Raw genomic sequence first — 11,685 nt, forward strand, 5'->3', positions numbered from 1 at the left:
ATTTTCAGCATGCTGCTAGGTTTGGGTTAAATAGAGACTATATATAATATAATATAATACATAATATATATAATACATAATATATATATATATATATATATATATATATATATATATATATATATATAGTAACTATAATAACTCCTGCCACAGTATCATTTTAAAACAAAATAGCAAGACTTACGGCGTGTGACAACAGCTGATGAAACAGCCAGTCTCGATTAGAAGACGACGGAACAGGGAGATCCCAGAACAGGCAAAGGTCAGTTAATCTTGTACTTTCTTGTTCAGTGAGTTCTGTTTTCTTGAGCTGCAAGAACACCATAAATTGAAAATGCTTTCAAATGATTCAGTGACATGCTTTTACAAAAATAACAAATATTGAATAAAGTGCAAGTACTCACCAAACTAATGGTTTCCCGGTGGTCTAAATCAGGGCAATCCTGCAGCACTAAAGCTGAAGCCGCACTGTCTGAACTATTACCAATGTTAAGCTCAGTCCAGAAAGACAAGGACCTCCATGGACAAGAGAATGACCTATCATTCGGCCAGCCATTTGGAAAAGGTTGCTGTCACGTAGCACAGCAGATGCAGAGGGGACACGGTGGTTTTTTTCCCCCTCAAAAAGGGTTGAGGAAGTAGAACTTTAAGAAAGACATGAACCTTAGCATGAAACATCTTTACTAGTTCTAAAGCCATAACATTCACTAGTAAAGCCATAACAGTCTCTGCATTAGGCACATTTTTACTGAACTAAATTGAATATACGCACACACATAAATGCTATTTTCCACCACTGGACTGAATCAATCTGAGTAAGATAATGAGCAGTTTCAGTTGCTTTTATGGGGTCTTTTTTCCCTCCGATGTGCATCAAAATCAAGAATTTATGTAACATGGGAGGTAACAGTTGTTACCTCGATTACACCATTAAAAGATTATCTAAAATCCATTCATCGCTGCATTATCATCGTAGCTACTTGAGATACAAAAAAATCTGTCTGTGAAGGTGTGGCCCAAACGGCACTACGCTTTTAAACAAAATCATTTAATCAAAATTGTAATGATATTTCACAATTAACCTGTTTTAACTGTATTTTGGATTAAATAGATGGAGCCTTGGTGAGCAGAAGAGACTTCTTTGTAATGTTTCCAAACTTTTGACTATTTTTGTGTCCATTGAATAGAACTGCAACTGGATTACATACCCAAATTTAAAGAGAAGCCAGTCTTCAGTTTTTGCATAATCATTGAAAATGTGACGATTGACTCCTTTGCCAACAGCTGCATCTCCTAAAAAGAAATCAATTTAAAAGAAAAAAAATAACAATCTCAAGTAAATTTCACAAATTGTACAAACAACGGTTACTTCAAACAATGTTCCATTAATTACAGAGCGTAATACCTGTCAATCTACATTTCAATGGTGCTGAAGAGGTTACTAATTTCTTTCAGGTACAAGTTAAGAAATTTGCTAGCTAAATAAATATTTATTTCAATATAATTTAAATTACTGTTGAATACTGCATATTTGCAACCTTAGACAAAATTATGCAGAAGGTAATATAAGTTGCATATCAGTCTCATCGAATTTCAGAATAACCTTACAGAGCAGTTTGCAAGGGACCACAGATTCTTGGGTGTATATTTTACAAAGCAAAAAGAAATTTCTGCATTCGTCAGGAAATTAGTTTTGGTCAAATACCTGGGAAGATTGTTCTAAATCTGTTTGAAGTGGGCTTGGCTGGTCAATGGCTCCAATAACATTTCCATTATCATCATCATCAAGCACAGTCACATCATTTACTGACTCCTAAAAAAAATAATGTAAACAGATCTGAACTGAAAGAATTAAGAAAGCATTATGTTTTTAAAATATAATAAAAGACAAAAACAATACAAGTAGAACCTACAGACTCAGTTGTTCTGCACTCTTCAATGTGTAAGGGCAACAACGGCAATGGTATTTTCCTGCCACATTTCATACAGTTTGACTGTGGCATCTTTGCAAACTCCACAGATTCAAATGGTAATGGTTTAATAGAAAGCTGCTCTTGTACTGGAACTCCAAATAGCACATTCTTTCCATTGTTTGACACTGACTTCAGGAGCCGAGTTGAGTATCCATCACAGTTAGCGGGAATTAAAGTAAGCTTACGCCGACAACCACCACCTTAATGTAAAATCAGTGGATCAAACTCAGGAGTCATTTCTGATTTCCACATCCTTTTAGCAAAAAAATCTGAAAGCACTAAATAACTGTATTACCTACAGCATCGATAAAGACCTATGATTATCAATGCATCCATGTTTTATGTATATTTAACCTGCAAATTATAAATTCCTGTAGATTTGTAAAACATCCAGCCTCCCTGAAGATGTTTTAATTTTGGAAATTCTTCCTCAAGCAGAGTGACAATCTTAAACAAGCAAACACCACATTTCATCATTCAAGTCAATGGAAAAAAATATTTTACTTGCATCATTACTTCACATTCACTCGTGTTTTGTTTATGTTTGCAATTACCTCACAGTGTTTAAAGGTGTCTGGAACACTTAAAAGCCTTTTCCCAAGCCCAGGACGTAAAAGTTCTAAGTCTTCATCTCCTTTTGGAGTAAACATGGTTGGCTCGGAGAGCACATATATTTGAAAATCTGTCTTTTTCACATTGACAGGTTTGGCCAAAGAGAAATGTTTTTTTCCCTTAGGCTGGTCATTTTCAGTCCTAAACATACTTGGGAACTGCCTACGGCCAGAGTGACAAAGAAACAATTTCTTGAAGAAAAGTTATTTCTCTTATATGTTTTAATGTGTCATTACCATCTTTTAAAATATTTCAATAATGATAAATGTTTAAATGAAAATACATAAAATTACCTTTTTAATTTCTGCCTCCCCCTATTTTCTGGTGCTGGCACAGGCGGCAAAGGAGTAATGGCACATGTCGCACTCATTCGCACATCTTCTCTTGATGGTGTATTAACACTCCTTGATGTACCAATGCTACTAGCTGAAGATGGAGCCTGGTCCCTGGCTAACACATCAATAAGAGCCCTTGCAGCTGATTCCACTTCTGATGATAATGCCTGTCAAACAAAACATTTAATTAAAGAACCTTACATGAGTTAAATCAACAATTCTATACGTTATACCATATTTTATTGGCTGTAGCTACTTAAGAGACATATGTTATGCTTGGTTTAATTCGAAATGTTTTGGCAACGGAAGCTTCTGCCATTATTGTGACTTCATCTGAACATGTGCAAAACTACTTTAGCAGAATGCACAAATACAATATCGAAAAGCATCCCTGGACCAGACAAACATAATGACAGGAATACAGTATAATGCTGTACTCTGACAAGTTTTCGAAATGCTGGTGTAATTTTATTTGATCACTGGTGAAATCGTTACAATATCTAATCGTTGATAATTCACTCCATAATTTTTGAATGTTGAAAAGTATATTCCCCTAATTAGGCTAAACAATGTGCTTTGTTAAACTAGAGAAATTGCATGCTTCATTATCAATACTGTCCTCGTTATATTTTCAGTCACAATACAATATTGTCCAATAACATTTTACTTCACTTACCCGTGCTTCCAGTTCTTCGTTCGCCATGTTGGATTACTTCTTCTTCTTCATGTTTAATGGCGATTAACTCCAATAACTCCATATTCTAAATCCCAAACCTGAATCATATTGCTGGATTACTCTCTATGGGATTACTGATGTAAAGGCTTAAGTTCCATTCTAATTAATCCATATTGCGCAAAAGGTGCGCAGAATCGTGCTCCTTGAATGCACTCTCAGTGGCTTATGATATGATTGGTTGAATGGTAAGCTCGCATCTGATTGGCTAAAGAGTACGACAGACCCATGTGGAAAGAGAGCTCTGCCAGGAAAGTCTCAAAACCACACACACACAAATCCGAGTGGATTCGTAGTAAATGACGATTTGTACATTCAGACACTCATACATTTTAAACATTCAAAGGTTTTTGTGCACAGTTGTATATCTACGAATTGTGTTTTGCATTTGTGAAATGTATTTTATGAATATATAATTTTATTTCGCGCATGTGAATTGCTTTTTTTTGAATATATTTTTTTTCACGCACATGAATTCTTTATGTGTGTACGTGAATTAGGTTTCATGCATGTGAAATTGTCTACGCATGTGTGAATCGTGTTTTTTGCGTGAATTATATTTGAGACTAATCTGCTTCCATAAATACAGTACATGCCTCACAGACAGGATAAATATTAGGGCTGCTCCGATCACGATCGGCCGATTGTTAATGCGCATCTCGTCAGTAAAGCCGGTTCTCTAATCAGCGATAAATTCCCTCAGGTGCGTCAACAGCTGCTCTATGTGAAATCACGCACCTGATGGAATTTACCGCTGATTAGAGAATCGGCTTTACTGAAGAGATACGCATAACGATCGGCCGATCGTGATTGGAGCAGCTCTAAAAATATATCTAGCACATGGCACATCGGAACTAAGACAAAAGCCATGTGCTCACACCACGCTCCAACATCAAACAGGACACGCAGACAAGGGCGCACGTTGCGAGCAGTCTCAAAGCCATGCGCTCACATGAAAACAATGACATGAGGAGAGTGTCAGGGCTCTGTCACAAAACCATGAATAACACTACAGTCGTGGCCAAAAGTTTTGAGAATTACATAAATATTAGTTTTCAAAAAGTTTGCTGCTAAACTGCTTTTAGATCTGTGTTTCAGTTGTTTCTGTGATGGACTGAAATATAATTACAAGAACTTCATACGTTTCGAAGGCTTTTATCGACAATTACATGACATTTGCAAAGAGTCAGTATTTGCAGTGTTGGCCCTTCTTTTTCAGGACCTCTGCAATTCGACTGGGCATGCTCTCAATCAACTTCTGGGCCAAATCCTGACTGATAGCAACCCATTCTTTCATAATCACTTCTTGGAGTTTGTCAGAATTAGTGGGTTTTTGTTTGTCCACCCGCCTCTTGAGGATTGACCACAAGTTCTCAATAGGATTAAGATCTGGGGAGTTTCCAGGCCATGGACCCAAAATTTCAACATTCTGGTCCCCGAGCCACTTAGTTATCACTTTTGCCTTATGGCACGGTGCTCCATCGTGCTGGAAAATGCATTGTTCTTCACCAAACTGTTGTTGGATTGTTGGAAGAAGTTACTGTTGGAGGGTGTTTTGGTACCATTCTTTATTCATGGCTGTGTTTTTGGGCAGAATTGTGAGTGAGCCCACTCCCTTGGATGAGAAGCAACCCCACACATGAATGGTGTCAGGATGCTTTACTGTTGGCATGACACAGGACTGATGGTAGCACTCAGCTTTTCTTCTCCGGACAAGCCTTTTTTCCAGATGCCCCAAACAATCGGAAAAAGGCCTCCTTGGAGAATATGACTTTGCCCCAGTCCTCAGCAGTGAATTCACTATACTTTCTGCAGAAGATCAATTTTAGCATCTCAAGTCTGCCATTCTAACCCAATCAGCCTGACATAATGATCTCCAGCCTTGAGCTTGTCAGCATTCTCACCTGAGTTAACAAGACGATTACTGAAATGATCTCAGCTTCTTATGCGTTTTGATTGACAACATCTGCATAATCTAGTATGGGAAATATTAACTGTGACACAATTCTTAGCTTAATCAGTTGAGTAAAAAAATGTATAGAAAAATATAATATTTGTAAATAACAATTGATCTTTTTTACAACAGAATTAATATGACACCTAAATGAGAGTTGTGAGTCAAGCCAAAGGCCCAGATATTTAAGTTCATCAACTTGTACAACTGGAGTATCATCTAAGAATTTGAGTGAAAGATTAATATCTTGCTTCTGTGTAGCTGATCTGGTGGGGAACAATATACTATATGACTTTTTCTTATTCAATAGAAGATGGTTGGATTGGAGCCTAAGTTGAGTAGCATTAAAGTTAGATTACAATGAGGATTGAATCTTAAAGACAGACACATTAGATGTGTAAATCACTGTTTCATCTGCATATAGATGGAAACAACAGTCTGAGTAAATTAGAGGAAGATCATTCATCAATAAAGAAAATAAAAGAGGCCCTGAGGAAGAGCCTTGAGGAACAACTTTCTCCATTATTAAGGACTGTGATACACATCCATTAACATAGACACACTGACGTCTACAGTGGAGATAAGAATTAAACCAGAGAAGAGAGTCAAGTCAAGTCAAGTCAAGTCAAGTCACCTTCATTTATATAGCGCTTTAAACAAAATACATTGCGTCAAAGCAACTGAACAACATTCATTAGGAAAACGGTGTGTCAATAATGCAAAATGATAGTTAAAGGCAGTTCATCATTGAATTCAGTGTTTAGAAAGGCATATCGAATATAACTTATCAAGAAGTAAATAGTGATCAACCATATCAAAGGCCTTAGTAAGATCAATAAATATTGCACCAGTTGACAAGTTATTATCTAAAGAAAATGAAACATCATTGGTAAATTTCAAAAGAGCAGTAGTTTCAGAGAAGTTTGGTCAAAAACCAGATTGATTTAAAAACAAAATTGAGAATTCATTAATATATTTGAATAATTGTTTAAATATTAGTTTTTCAAACACATTGCTAATAATGCTACTAATGATAGAAATAGGTCTGTAGTTGTTGAGATCGAGTGCATCGCCACCCTTATGTATTGGTGTAACTCCATCCTGGGACCATCGGGATCAAAACCTTTACCTGACTTTAGTTCAGAAATTACCTGCTGAACGTCAGTTGGATTTATTGAAGCAAATGAAAAGGAACTATTAGGCTCCATATAGAAAAAATTCCAGGCATCCCCAGCAAAAGGGATAAGATGAAACCTATTCCAATTTATATCTAATAAGTCTAATGATCACCTTGCATGGTAGGCGAGGTAATCTAATTTTCCATACACAGAAAACCATAGAATGATCACTAAAGCAATCGGGAAGAACACCGGATTCAGTAATTCTGTTAGAGTGGGTGACCAAAATCCAATCCAACAAAGATTTGGATCTGTGGTCAACCTGAGTAGGTTCTCTAATTAATTGAGTCAGATTTAAACTTTCAAAATAGTTTCTATCATTTAAAAATGACCGGTCTAACCAATTAATGTTAAAATGAGTTACCCACAAATTTTAAGGTAGTCCCTATGCAGTGTATTGACTCAGTAGGGGAGTTTGGAAGTCTGTAGATATTCCCTATAATCAGCTGTTTATTTACATGGAAACTAATTTTAACGAAAAGACATTCAAAGTATACTGGATTTTCCTTAGGGGCTATAGACTCAGATAATAAGGTTGAGGAGACATAAGTAGCTACCCCTACCCCATGAGTACCCCTATCAGCTCTATACAAAATATAACCATCCAGTTTAATTTCCTCATCTAATATATTGTTATTCAACCAGGTTTCAGACAGTGTGATAACATTAGGTTTATTATAGACAAGCCAGGCTCTTAGAAGATCGATTTTATGTGGCAAGCTCCTTATGTTCAGGTGGATGACAAATAAACCTTTACCCATGTTGACTATTCAGAGACATAGAAGAAAAGGTGGGTAGGTTAGGTAGGTGGGGAGCTGCATACACACAAACATACAAACATGCACGGGTGTGTGCACACGGTCACAGCAATCATAGACCGGATAGGCCAAAACAACAAAATACAGATACAGTCTGCTACGTTTCTCACTAGAACTACATGAAGTGAAAGCCTGATATTAAATAATTCATGCAAAAAGAATAATTTAAGACAAGCTGAATCCCAGCCGTTAATTATGTGAAAAAAATGGCCAAAATAAGGTTAATCAGCCTGAGAGACAGGTAGCTCACTTCAATAAATATATAGGCTTTTCACGTCACAAATAACAACAGTATCGCGATCATATCAGTTGAATACCTCGCCAGTTCAAGTGAGACGAACTAAGTCGGTCATTCTGGGAATGAGCCTCAAGATCCCGAAGGAAAGACTCCGCATCTCCAGGACTTTTGAACAGGACTACTTTGCCAGCTGCAGTGATCCTCAGTATGGCAGGATATAGAAGAGAATATTCCATCTTCAGTTTACAGAACTTTTTCTTGATGTCATCAAACTGCCAACGTTTATGGACAGTGCCAGCGCTGATATCAGGAAAGATGAAGACGCGGTTGTCTTTATACTTTAGTTCCTTCTTCTTACGTGAGATACTTAGAATTCCTTGTTTATCCTTGAGGGTAAGAAATTTCAACAGGATTGGCCTTGGCCCAGCTTTCGGCTTATTTGTTTGTAACATAGTGGGAGAACAGTGGACTCTCTCGATAACTGGAGGAACCATAATAACTTCCCCCAAAAGTAGCTGGATAAGACGTGTCATGAAGTCGATGATGTCCTGACCCTCCGATTTTTCCAGAACATGCAAAAAATGCAAGTTGTATGCCCTTCTATGATTCTCTGCATTCTCGATTTTATCATGCAGGTAAGAGTTTTCGCTCTTTAATGTTTTAACATGCTTTTGAAGTTCTGTTAAGTTGTCTTCATTTGAGCTTACTCTTTGTTCAAGTTGTGGACAGTGAGCTTTGTATTGTTTGTAAGCCTGATTGGATATGATCCGTTTTCGCGTTGAAATTGGGAAAACATGTCCAATTTCAGTTGCTGTATAGCGTCCCAGATTGATTGATTGGAAATCGGTGTTTGCTCCATTGCGAACTCGTGGATCTCGGTTTAGAGGATGGAGACTATGCGGCAAACAGAGTTTCTTTGCAACAAACTAAGGTTCAGTTCATATTCGATTTGTTGCGAATAGGGCTGCTCCGATCACGATCGCCCGATCGTTCATGCGCATCTCGTCAGTAAAGCCGGTTCTCTAATCAGCGGTAAATTCCCTCAGGTGCGTGATTTCACATAGAGCAGCTGTTACTACAAAGAGCCGTTGTTAACAGAGAAGATGTGCAAATAAACGCTGAAAATGAAGTGGATTTGCGCATCTTCTCAGTTAACAATGGTTCCGTGTAGTAACAGCTGCTCTATCTGAAATCATGCACCTGAGGGAATTTACCGCTGATTAGAGAACCGGCTTTACTGACGAGATGCGCATAACGATCGGCCGATCGTGATCGGAGCAGACGAGAGGCCTGTTGCACAAAAGTAGAATTAAGACATCCGGGATAAATGACTCAGCTGAGCTCAATGAAGCCAAAACATGTGCGTCCAGGCTTAATTGGTTGCACAAAAACCAAGCCAGGATGAGCAGACACGGATTCATTAAGCCAGGTGAAACCAATCCTGGAAGCGGGGTCAAGTTGGTTTTGTTTTCGATATTCGTGACACATTCAGCGGTAAACGCCAATAACTCCAAAACGAATTGCCCTAAAAAAATCTGAGCAGTGTGATCGCCAAAAGGGCAAAGTTAATCATGTTTTACATCCTTCTTTTACTATATTTTCCCTCGATATAATAAACACGGCCCCGTACAAGCCGTCGCAATGTGCAGAAAGCCGGGAGAGAACGCTCTCAGCAGAGCCTTCAGTTAGGGACCGTGGGGAAAGTGCAAACTTTCTTCGTTTTTTGCTATAGCTCAGTATGTGTTTTTGTAATAGCTTTTTAGTTAAAGGGCATTTAGACATGAAACCAGTGTCAATCAATAGTGGGGGACAGTGGACATTTTTAACAACCTTTCTTTTTACCACTACTGGTAGAAAAGGGAATTGCATGTCCAAAATTAACCTTCTTTTTGTAATAACTTTCTACAGCAGGAAGATAGAGACATGAAACCAGTGTCAATCAATAGAGGGAGAGAGTGAATATTTTTCACATACTTTCATTTTACCCCAAGTGGCTGATTAGGGAATTGCATGTCCAAAATTAACCTTCTCTTTGTAATAACTTTCTACAGCAGGGACACAGAAACATGAAACCAGTGTCAATCAATAGAGGGAGAGAGTGGACATTTTTCACAATTTTCTTTCTTTACCCAAAGTGGCTGAATAGGGAATTGCATGTCCAGAAATAACATTATTTTTGTAATAACTTTCTTCGGCAGGAAGATATAGAGATGAAACCAGTATCACTCAATAGAGGGAGAGAGTGGACATTTTTCACATCCTTTCATTTTACCCCAAGTGGCTGATTAGTGAATTGCATGTCCAAAATTAACCTTTTTTTTGTAATAACATTCTTAAGCAGGGAGACAGAGACATGAAACCAGTGTCAATCTATAGAGGGGGACAGTGGACATTTTTCACAACCTTTCTTTTTACCCCTACTGGTATAAAAGGGAATTGTATGTCCAAAATTAACCTTCTCTTTGTAATAACTTTCTACAGCAGGGACACAGAGACATGAAACCACTGTCAATGTATAGAGAGAGAGAAAGTGGATATTTTTCACATCCTTTTATTTTACCCCAAGTGGCTGATTAGGGAATTGCATGTCCAAAATTAACATTTTTTGTAATAACTTTCTACAGCAGTGAGACAGATACATGAAACCAGCGTCAATCAATAGTGGGGGACAGTGGACATTTTGCACAACCTTTCTTTTTACTCCTATTGGTAGAAAAGGGAATTGCATGTCCAAAATGAAGCTTCTTTTTGTAATTACTTTCTACAGCAGTGACACAAAGACATGAAACCAGTTCAAATCAATAGAGGGAGAGAGTGGACATTTTTCAAAACCTTTCTTTTTACTCCTACTGGTAGAAAAACCTTCTTTTTGTAGTAACTTTCTTCAGCAGGAACATAGAGACATGAGACCCGTGGCAATCAATAAAGGGGACAGTGGACATTTTTCACAACCTTTCTTTCTACTCCTACTGGTAGAAAAGGGAATTGCATGTCCAAAATTAACATTCTTTTTGTAATAACTTTCTACAGCAGGAAGATAGAGACATGAAACCAGTGTGAATCAATAGAAGGAGAGAGTGGTAATTTTTCACATCCTTTCATTTTACCCCAAGTGGCTGATTAGGGAATTGCATGTCCAAAATTAAGCTTCTTTTTGTAATAACTTTCTACAGCAGTGAGACAGAGACCTGAAACCAGTGTCAATCAATAAAGTGGGACAGTGGACGTTTTTCACAACCTTTATTTTTACCCCCACTGGTAGAAAAGGGAATTGCATGTCCTAAATTAACCTTCTTTTTGTAATAACTTTCTACAGCAGGGAGACATAGACATGAAACCAGTGTCAATCAATAGAGGGAAAGAGTGGACATTTTTCACAACCTTTCATTTTACCCCTAGTAGCTGATTAGGGAATTGGATGTTAAAAATATCCTTTTTGTAATAACTTTCTACAGCAGAGAGACAGAGACATGAAACAAGTGTCAATCAGTAGAGGGGGAGAGTTGACATTTTTCACAACCTTTCATTTTACCCCAAGTGGCTAATAAGGGAATTGCATGTCCAAAATTATCCTCCTTTTTGTAATAACTTTCTACAGCAGGGAGACAGAGACATGAAACCAGTGTCAATCTATAGAGGGGGACAGTTGACATTTTTCACAACCTTTCTTTTTATCCCTACTGCTAGGAAAGGGAATTGCATGTCCAAAATTAACCCCCTTTTTGCAATAACTTTCTACAGCAGGAAGATAGACACATTAAACCAGTGTCAATCAATAGAAGGAGAGAGTGCATATTTTTCACATCCTTTCATTTTACCCCAAGTGGCTGATTAGGGAATTGCA

The sequence above is a fragment of the Carassius carassius genome, chromosome 38, assembly GCF_963082965.1.
Source record: "Carassius carassius chromosome 38, fCarCar2.1, whole genome shotgun sequence".
Classification (NCBI taxonomy): Eukaryota; Metazoa; Chordata; class Actinopteri; order Cypriniformes; family Cyprinidae; genus Carassius; species Carassius carassius.